Raw genomic sequence first — 10009 nt, forward strand, 5'->3', positions numbered from 1 at the left:
TCACGTAACTGTAAATATATCCATGGCATATCACGTGCTTTTGATGTCTCAAACTGTTAAAAATACTTGTAGGTCAATTTTATTTCATTTACATAACAACAGTGAGTAGGATAAAATGCTTAGAAAAGCATTTATCGTAAATAATTTTTTGTTTTTACATTTCCTATAGATATTTTCGTATTAATTTAACAAGTAATAACGATTGTGCTAGCACACTTCCACTCTTCAGCGCCATTTTTTAATTTTTTATTCACGTTCAATTAGAACATCTTGTCAAAATTTGAATAGGATAATTCATTTCTTTTATAATTATTCTGAAATCTATTGTGAAGCACGCAAATTTCTGAGGTAATAAATAACTTATACATATTAAATACCAAAAAATGTTTGTTACCTCCCCTCCCCCCCCCCCGATAAGGAAATATTTCAAATTAAACTTTAATTCCATAAACAATTTGTAGTAATATAAATATGATACTAATATATGGAGGGCTCAGAAGCCAGTCAGTGTAAGTCAATAAACATCAAAAATGAGATATAAATATTTTTTTAAAAAGCAGCGGTTCTCAACCTTTTTTTGACTCGCGGAGACCCTTTTACGTATGTATATAATATCTAATTTCTATCTTTTTTTTTATTTATTTATCTATCATATTTACTGATTTATTTAATTTTCCTCGGGTGGCCACGGAGCTCCTGGAAGGACACAAGGAACCCCAAGGGCTCCGCGAAACACCGGTTGGGAACTGCTGTTTTGAAGGATCTTTTTATTCCGTGGTCAGTATAAGTGACGCTATCTGCTGTTGCAATATAAAAATAGCGACTTGAATGCTTTGGTAACTGAAAGTTTTAACAATGAAGAGGCACTTGCAATAAGAAAATCATTTTCAGAAAATTGGCTTCTGAGCACTCCATATGAAATAATAAAATTGGCCACAATGACAATATTTATTTTTAAATGACGAAAATCACAAACTGTATTTATGAACAGTGTCATAGCGAAATCTGTCATTTAATGAATACATATATTTTCTTAGTTTACATTTTAAAAAAGATTGTTTTTCTCTTTATTTTCAACTTTATTCTAACTTTAAACTTTCCTGCGAAATAATTTCTTGTAAGCCGAATTTATATTCCAATACTGTGTGTGTGTGCGTGCGCACATATATAACATTTTGGCAGTCTCGGCAGTTACTATCAAAGTCGTGTTTATATGACCAGTTTTGGCCACTCCACAAAGAGCTGCACGGCTCATAAATACGACAGAATCTGAAAGTGTTCGTTCTGGTTTCTCGAGAAGGTGTAATTTAGTCACGGATGAATGGTAGGCTTAGCGAAGCACATTTACCTTTTCTAAATGGTTTTGTTGACTTTGAGCTTGAACAATATTGGTTCGAGCTTGGACGATGTGGTCCGGTTCTTAGTTTCTTACTAAGAAGACACAAATATAGTGTTTGTGTTGCGATCATCTCATTGTAGCCATTTCCTTTACTCTTCTTAATTCGATTTCCACAGATTTTTTTTTTCTGTTCATTCATGTAGAAAACACTCTCCACTTCGAATTCTTACTTTCAATATTATTCTTTAACGTGAAACGTCCTTATCAATTCTGATATAAAGGGGAAAGTTCTTTTCTTCTCCGAGATGCAATAAAGTATTTCGATATATGAGTAATGGTATTACAGTATAAAGATCTTTTTTAGCTCACGGTATTAAACTTCAAACAGAATTTTGTTTGTATGTTGAGTTTTATAAAATTTCTGGTGACATCTAAACAGTTTAGTTATTGAATCGTCAAAATATGGCGGTCTAGAAAATAAATCAGCAGTCCCAATTTCTTTTTAGAAAATGTCTGTGAAAAACCATTCACCTAATGGTTCTGCATGGACATCTCGAAGCATTGGCTTAGACTGTCAATTTGCGATGAGGTAAAAAGACAAACAACTAAGTTTTAGATATCATTTGGTGTTAAAAAGATGTTTTTAGATTGTAAATAAACGTGAACTCTTCAAAACAGTCATCACGTTGACAAGATAATTGCTTTTGAAACCTCTTAACAATTGCTAAAACTTCAGAAAACCGTCCGTAACTATTGTCAATTAGTTTGGCATAAAAGCAATGGCAGTTCTATTAGTGCCCTGAAAATGAAAGTGTTTATATATAATTAATTAGCAGAAAGTGCATGTGTGTATTTAAAATGAGAATCGAATTTATATTTTAAGCTAATATGCGGAATCGTATCAAATCTGTTGCGTCGAGTTAAGCCCATCAAAGTACTTATATAAAATGTAGTGTTATATGATGAAGTGGTCATACAGTATTTTAAAAAGTTTATTTTTAATAATGAAAAGGAAGGCTTATATTTTCATATTTCCCTTAATGTATGTGATGTCAACACTGTTGAAACATAAAAAAATTTCAATTTCAATCTTTATATTCAGTTTCCTAAACGAATGTTCTAAACAGATCAAAATTAATAAGATATTTTCACTGATATATAAGTTACTATGGGTACGCATTTACATGATCCAATAATTCTTCATAAGGTTAGGACTACAACAGTAAGATATATCGCATTAGACTCGTCAAACAATAACCACATTGATGTGTAAAGCTCGTGAATTTATATGTGAATGGTTATGCTCCCTTCTCAGTGAAATTGATTAAAATAATTTTGAATTCAGTTAATAAATTTGCCAAAAAAAAAGCACTGCAGCAAACTGTTATGATCAATTTTACTGTGCTTTTACCCAACGAATATCAAAATATAAAATAAATTTCGAGAATCTAATCTACAACGTGACTAAAACTAAGAATGACATCATGCATTATATTTAAAGTCGTGAGGTATCGGTTATCAATTGATGGCACGCAGAACAGCATGTTAGTTCAAACGTATATACGAATAAACATTTATCATCACGGAATCGTGTTCAGAATGCTAAAAAAAACATAACTTAATTTAAGGCAATAAATGTTATTTTTTGTTACTGAAAAAAAGCTATAGCGTATTTCTTTTTTTTTTTGAGATCTCTTTTAACTAGACCAGTTTGGCATCTTTTTCGATAATGTAGTTAATTTAGTTTCTTTGTTACATATACAGTACTGTATACCAACAAGAACTTTCATAGTTACGGGTTTCATAACTAGCAATTTCAAAAATCAAGTTGATTGTTTTCCAAGTGGTGGTATGAACATGAAAACACCATGAAAATTCTATTTACCTCACCTACAAAAAATTACTTTTCGGATGGGGTCATAACGATAAATAGGCCAAGTTTGAGAAAAAGTAGCTTTCACAATTTATTAAAGATTATATACTATATCATCAGCATTTAATGACAAAGATAGCTTTCAAATGACGCTCTAGCTTAACGCCAAGATGAAAGAAAAGACTGTGAGAAGAAAAGTAGGTGGTGTCACAGCTATAAAAAGATGAACTGCAGATTTAAAAAGCAACTTAGATCACTAACTTCGATTTTGAAAAGAACAAAAGTGCTATTAGAGCTAGTAAAAAAATTGATTGGAAAATAAATTGACCAGTGAGTTACATTTATTGACTCACATTCTCTTTTCGAATGCGTAAATAGTGAATGTGAGCCTATTAGTGCTTGATGGTATGATCATCGAAGATAAAGAAAAATAATAAACGCAATAAATAACTTCTTTTCAACAGTATTCTATAGAAATAACGATTTCCAGTTAAGTTCATGAGACGCTAAGCGATTTAACGATTTTAAGATAGTCGGGCGGTTCTCGGCAGTTAAAAGTATCATTTCTTAACAAATTACTTTGTTTTTATGAGTTTGAGAACAAGTTAATGCAATTAATGCATCGATATTACAGTATGCTGAAGGTATTGTAAGCGAATTTCGATATCAATGAAGGATAATCATCTGAAACTTACACTTACAAAATTATTATAATATGTAGCGATATATATATATGTATATATATACAGGGTGATTATAAAAAAACTATCCCGACATATGGGCCCCTAACTATCATACCATTCACAGAAACTGAATGAAATTTTGGCATAAGGTATTTTGATGTATGCGCTCAAGAATGATATGGAAAACAACAGTGTCACTCTAACAGTTACTGTTACAGTGAGAAAATTTCGAAAATATCAAATGGCAACACCAAGTTTTTTGTATTGGAATGTGATCTCCATTGTGAAAAATCCTAAATAGCGTTCGAACGGCAACTGTAGCATGAAAATCACCGGCGGTAGATAGGCTAAAAGTGAGGACAACCAATAAGGACAGAGAAGCAGCATAAAATAAAGCATTTTATTGTGTTTCACAAATTTTCCACATGACCTTGTGGAGGACTAATCAGGCTGGGATCTCAGCCGAAGAAACGGTGTGACGAATGAAACGAACATTAATGCTCTGGTGCACGGCAAAGTCCTTTTTACTTTTTCCTTGCCTAGCTCCGGGGATTTTCGTGCTACAAGTGCCATTCCAACGCTATTTAGTGTTTTTCAGTATGGAGATCGCATTCCAATACAAAAAACTTGGTGTTGCCATTTGATATTTTCGAAATTTTCTCACTGTAACCGTAACTGTTAGAGTGACACTGTTGTTTTCCATATCATTCTTGAGCGCATACCTCAAAATACCTTATGCCAAAATTTCATTCAGTTTCTGTGAATGGTATGATAGTTAGGGGCCCATATGTCGGGATAGTTTTTTTATAATCACCCCGTATATATAAAGTAAAAAAATATGTTTTCATTTAGTTGAAATGATGTTCAATTGGAATAATACTTTACTGTCTTCGTGGAGGTTTAATTGAATTTAGAATTGACGAACTATGAGAATGCTTGTTGCAAAAATGAATGTGCTACGTTTATGGTGTGATATATAGAGAAATATGGTTAAAAAATTATTTTTCTATCGTTTCGAATAAGTTGTTAGTGGACGTGTTTTTTCAAACTGTCTTTTCCTTCGTTGCTTATTTTCGATCTGCAGTATAAACTCTTTAACTTTCTCGTATTTAGATAAATGTAGCCTTCTTAGAAAACATGACCTCACTGTATGCACTTATTGAAATTAAATCTCCCCACGCTTCCTGCATTGCCGGTTCCTTCTTTATAAATATGCATGGACTCCCTTGATGCCATGTTCTACAAGTAATCTCTGAGAAAAGATTTCCTTAAGATGTCATGGGAAGGACATTCTTAGGCATAAGTTTCTATGTGTATATCGATCAGTATAATCAACGTTCGCTATGTTTCTTTCGTTAAGAGTAGTAGTAACTTTCACTGATGAGAATAGGGGCTTTTGTATCCATACCTAGCAGACGAATTGACTCTTTTCTCTTCTTTTTTTTTTTCTTTTTTTTCACATTTAGCAAATAAACATTTCACAAGTTGTTAAATGAACTGCATCGAGATTCATGAAAGTAGAAACAGTTTTCCTTTATTTTATTGCAGCATGGTCATTCCATGCTCATATAATGGGCTAATTAGAACACGACTTATGTTTAAAGTCAATTCTAAACAACTAACTTTTGTAGAAAACATAAACCATACGGCAACGCGTCAACCGTCCTTTTACTTCAACCGATTTTAATTTATTCTTAATAATTAATCACAATAATTAATAATTCTTTCTAGATGAAAAAATACGTATTTATTTGTATTTCTGATACAAATTAGCGGGTGTTTCTTTGGTTGACAGATCATTGTTGCTTCGAAAACTTCCAATATGAGACTTTCGAAAAAAATTGAAATGTGTGTGTGGATGCTTTGAAATAATTTTTCTGCTCACGGCACATTTTTCGAGCACATATTTTGTTCTGTATAAGAACTGTATATATTTCATGTAATCTGTGTATTTCTAAATCATGATATTATTAAGTATTTATTAAAACAGCATGACTAGTAAAGAAAACTTTGTACTAACTTTGTACTACCATTGTACTAACTTTTCCACAAAATCTAATCTAAACATCAAACTTGAAAAATTAAAAAGTGAGAAAGAAGTGAAAGTGTACATTTTTCGGTACATTTGTTTTACATGTTTAAAAAATATTAAAACTATTTATTGTGAATATATATTTTTGCGGGATTTTTTTTTTATCGTATTTTAAGTGTTTTATTTTTAAATTTCCCAATTCGAAGCCATGATTGTTAAAAAGAAATATAAAACATATATAATGTTCTATATGTGGTTTTATCTGAATCCATTTTCGGCTCCACGGGGATTGAGTGTTTACTAGCAGGACGTCGAAGAAGACCCGTGTACCAGTTCCGGGTTATAAAGCCCAACACATCGTATTTGCCCTGAAAATTGATGGCTGCGCTTTAGGGAAGGTGCAAATAAGGTTTTAAAAGGGAACTTCGCAAACCGCTCACGTTTACGTCTTTTCTACCCGGTAGCGAAGCTATTAATATCTACAAACGTGACTTCTCAGTTATACAGTACTAAGATTGTGAAAATGAAATCAAATAAAATAATCCAGGTGTATCTTCCATGAAAAAAATAATCTAGCATTGAACGTGATAAACTCAACAAATTAAAAATAAAAGGTTAATAAAAGTTGATTTTGCAACTGATTCGAAATTTTTCCATCTTAGTAAACATGGGTTTTTTATGCAATACACTGTTGAAAAAAAAAATTCACCTTACGTTGTTTCAGTGGTATCGTTTCGCTCGATTCATGAAACAAACTAATCGGTGTATATCAAGACAATGTAGTTTATATGGTAGTGTTTTGGAAATTCGGATAATATGAAATAGCTTTTATTTTTTCGATTATTCCAATTAAAAATATGATAGAAACCTGAAACTTGCATTTCTATAAAATTTGAATTCTTGTCATTGCACTGACAAGTGTGTCGTATTCAAAAAAAATATTATGTTTAAGTAAAAAAAGGCATGTTAAAAAAAATTGTTTTCGTTGGGTCATATGAAATAGTCGGGTTATATGGAATAGGGGGTTCAAAATGAAGAAAACTAATTCGAATTGATCAAAAAACAAGATTTAATGAGTCTATGACAATAGGAAATGAAAATTTCATCATTTGTTTTTGTAGTTGATGGTTCTGTGGTGTCAGTCTATTTACAAAACCCTCCTATTCTGCCCCAAAACAGTCAAGGTGGGCCCACAGAGAACAGGACACACATCATTTCTAGACCTTTCCTCTCCTATCTTACGAAACTTTCCATCTTGAAAAGATATTCTAGCCCAACTCAGAAAATACTTATAGTATTCCATATTATCCGATACATGTTCTGTAAAAAAATTGCGTTTCATCTGACCACACAGGAAGAATCGCTAGCAAAAAAATGCAAAAAAATAAAACACTTTTGATGTACATTGGGCTTAGTTTCAAATTATTTGCACATTTCCAATAATTAATAAACACCTTTGAAAACTTGCTTAGGTAAATTTCAGAAAGTTAGGAAAACAAATTTCCGCCTGTAGCACCCGTAATGGTGATGATAACCGAGCGACACTGACTATATACTACCTTGGGGCATTTTGAACTTGTTTATCACTGTTCCATTTGGCGACCATCACTGAACGCGGAAAAAACCCGGTATTCCAAATTACCCTACTATTCCATAATACCCACATTTCCTATATACTGTATATATTATTTGGACATTATGCATAATCACCGGTACAAGTGATAAATGAAATGAAATTTATCAAACTAGCCGAAACGATTGATGATTATTCATAATTACCGATTTATCACATTTATCGTAACATATACATTTTTGTACTTCACAAAATTAGACAAGCATTTATTTCTGATGTTGATTTAAAGTTCAGCAATCTCCTTTTCAATATAATTTAGAGTGACGTTGAAAGCTGTCATCATTTTCAATGAATAAACTCATTCATCATTCCTGACCGACGGTATCTGACTTCTTTAAAATAGTGATTTTCATAACTTTTTAAGCTGTTCCGCTGATATAAAATCCAGTGAAATTGCGGTGAAGATAATTCAATACCCCATGAAAGTTAAATAAAAAGTAACCCAAAATAACCATGTCATGTTTTAGCAGCATGTAGCACTTTAAATACATGAACGCGCAAAAGCAAAAACATTTTTTACGATGAATCTTTTAGTGTCTTGACACTAGGATTAAGAAGAAAAATGAAATAAAAAAATTGGATCGTATTCCGGTTTGAAACAATGGTAATACTGTATTATATCAGAGCGCGTTCTTTTCAAGTGATGTCGAAAAGTTACTATAAAAAAGGATAGAAATTTAAATTTTCACTTCCATACATGCACGCATTTTCTGACTACACAGAATTCATTAAATACAGAATAATTCAAAACTACAAACTCTAAGGCCCCAACTGGCAAATTACCCAAACAAAGGTAACTTGAAAAAGGTAATTCCTATAACAGTTATGGATATCAAGTAGGTATGAGGAGAAGTTAGATCCTGCTAACATATATATCCAGATTTTTTTTTTTTTTTTTTTGTACGAACATCTGTAAGCACGTAGAAAATTTTCGATTCGTTTGTGGTGTCCATTTAGCTTTAAAAGTATAGTATTCATAATTCTGTTTGGCCGTATTACACTATAAAAGTTCTTTGACTAAGATCTTTTAAAAACTTTTATTTACATTTATTTTCAGTTCATCGTTATCAAAGTTATATTCGTCTTTATCAAAGTTTACATTATCATATTTTTTGTGAACTTATTTTATAAAAGATCTTTGCCAAAGAACTTATATAGTGTAATACCGACCTTAAGAGTAGTTCGTATAAGACAATAAAATAACAAATTATAATGACAAGCTCCTGAAAAACTTCAATAAAACACCTCCAGACAGAAAAAATTATGGGGCAAATTTTATGATGCAGCATTATGTCAAAAATTCTGAATTGAAAAATTCAAACTCACTTGAGAACCGATTGTTGAACATTTTTACTGTATCACTCATAACTTTTGTTTGGTTTTTCGATTTTTAGCAATTGAAAAATCATTCAAATATTTTTCCCAGTAGTTCTGATGTTCTCGTTTTGAAGTTCAGATTCTTTTTGTATTTATGTTCTATCATGCTCAAAAAGATCTGCAAAATATTTTATTCTGTTCCTGATTATAAAAGAAAAAACTGTACTTACAAGAATTAAATTCACATCTCGTCGGTAGACTCCACTGATAGTAACGTTGTCTTGTTCATAAATCACGTGTGCGTTTTTTCACTCAGAAAAAAAAATTCACGGCCGCTGATCACAATGTCTTCTTGTCAACACAAAATATGTATAAAAATACGTCAAAAATTCCTTTTTTTTACGTATGGCAAAAACATGGAAAAGATTGATATGATCATTTCAGGAACGAAAGCAGAGAAAGAATAAATTTCAGAGAAGAAAGCAAGTGCCGATTCTCTACGTGCAGCAGCTTCAGAGCCACTGAAAGAAGAATATCTGCTCGATAGTTATATATAAGGTGAACGCCTTCCTCTTATGAACGGAAGACGGACAGCAAAGGTTTCTGTCTTCTCACGTGTTCAAGGTGGCCAATGCTTTCTGTGGCTCATCGAAGTGCTTAATGCCGAAACTTTTCGTAGCTGAGGTTGAGCCGCATACTGACGAGACGAAATGCCCCGGGCTTTCTGATCCGGCAGGTGATTGGCCCGGTTTCAGGGTCTCGTGACTACACAGATAAATCCGGAGCTATCAAGAGGTGGGGGTTCATATTTTCTGCATGAGGTGCATCGAAGTGTGTACTTTGTGATACAACTTACTTGTTTTTTTTTCTTGTTTTTTCCTATTGTTTTTCTTTGGATGATATAAAAGAAAATAATGATTCAAACTAGTTGTTTTACACTTTCGCTGTTTCTATAACTAAAGAACGAAAGCGATTTTCATGATTACGCCGGTTCAATTTCTCGAATGATCAATCAATATTATGGTTTTTTTTTCTTAGAATTTTTATTGTATTATTTCGAGAAAACCAACTGATTTATATAATTTTTTTTCAAAGTAAATGGCAAAAAAATTCAACTCATTCAACATGTAGT

At 32.1% G+C, this 10009-nt stretch overlaps 1 protein-coding gene across 3 annotated transcripts in view; it reads right to left on the bottom strand.

Annotated features, from left to right (window-relative positions):
- The window catches only part of LOC149085624 (uncharacterized), a 73604-nt gene extending 64055 nt beyond the window's left edge, over window positions 1–9549 (bottom strand). For 2 of the 3 annotated variants that reach the window (XM_089233774.1, XM_089233773.1), the window contains exon 1: window positions 9108–9549. The gene's annotated coding sequence lies outside the window, so the exon portion shown is untranslated. The remainder of the gene's footprint in view (window positions 1–9107) is intronic. The other variant, XM_089233775.1, reaches the window with a different exon arrangement.
- Window positions 9550–10009: the final 460 nt, after the last annotated feature.

Source organism: Pholcus phalangioides, unplaced genomic scaffold, assembly GCF_987345545.1.
Source record: "Pholcus phalangioides strain wild (caught in Gottingen) unplaced genomic scaffold, Ppha-v1.0 ptg000007l_1, whole genome shotgun sequence".
Lineage (NCBI taxonomy): Eukaryota > Metazoa > Arthropoda > Arachnida > Araneae > Pholcidae > Pholcus > Pholcus phalangioides.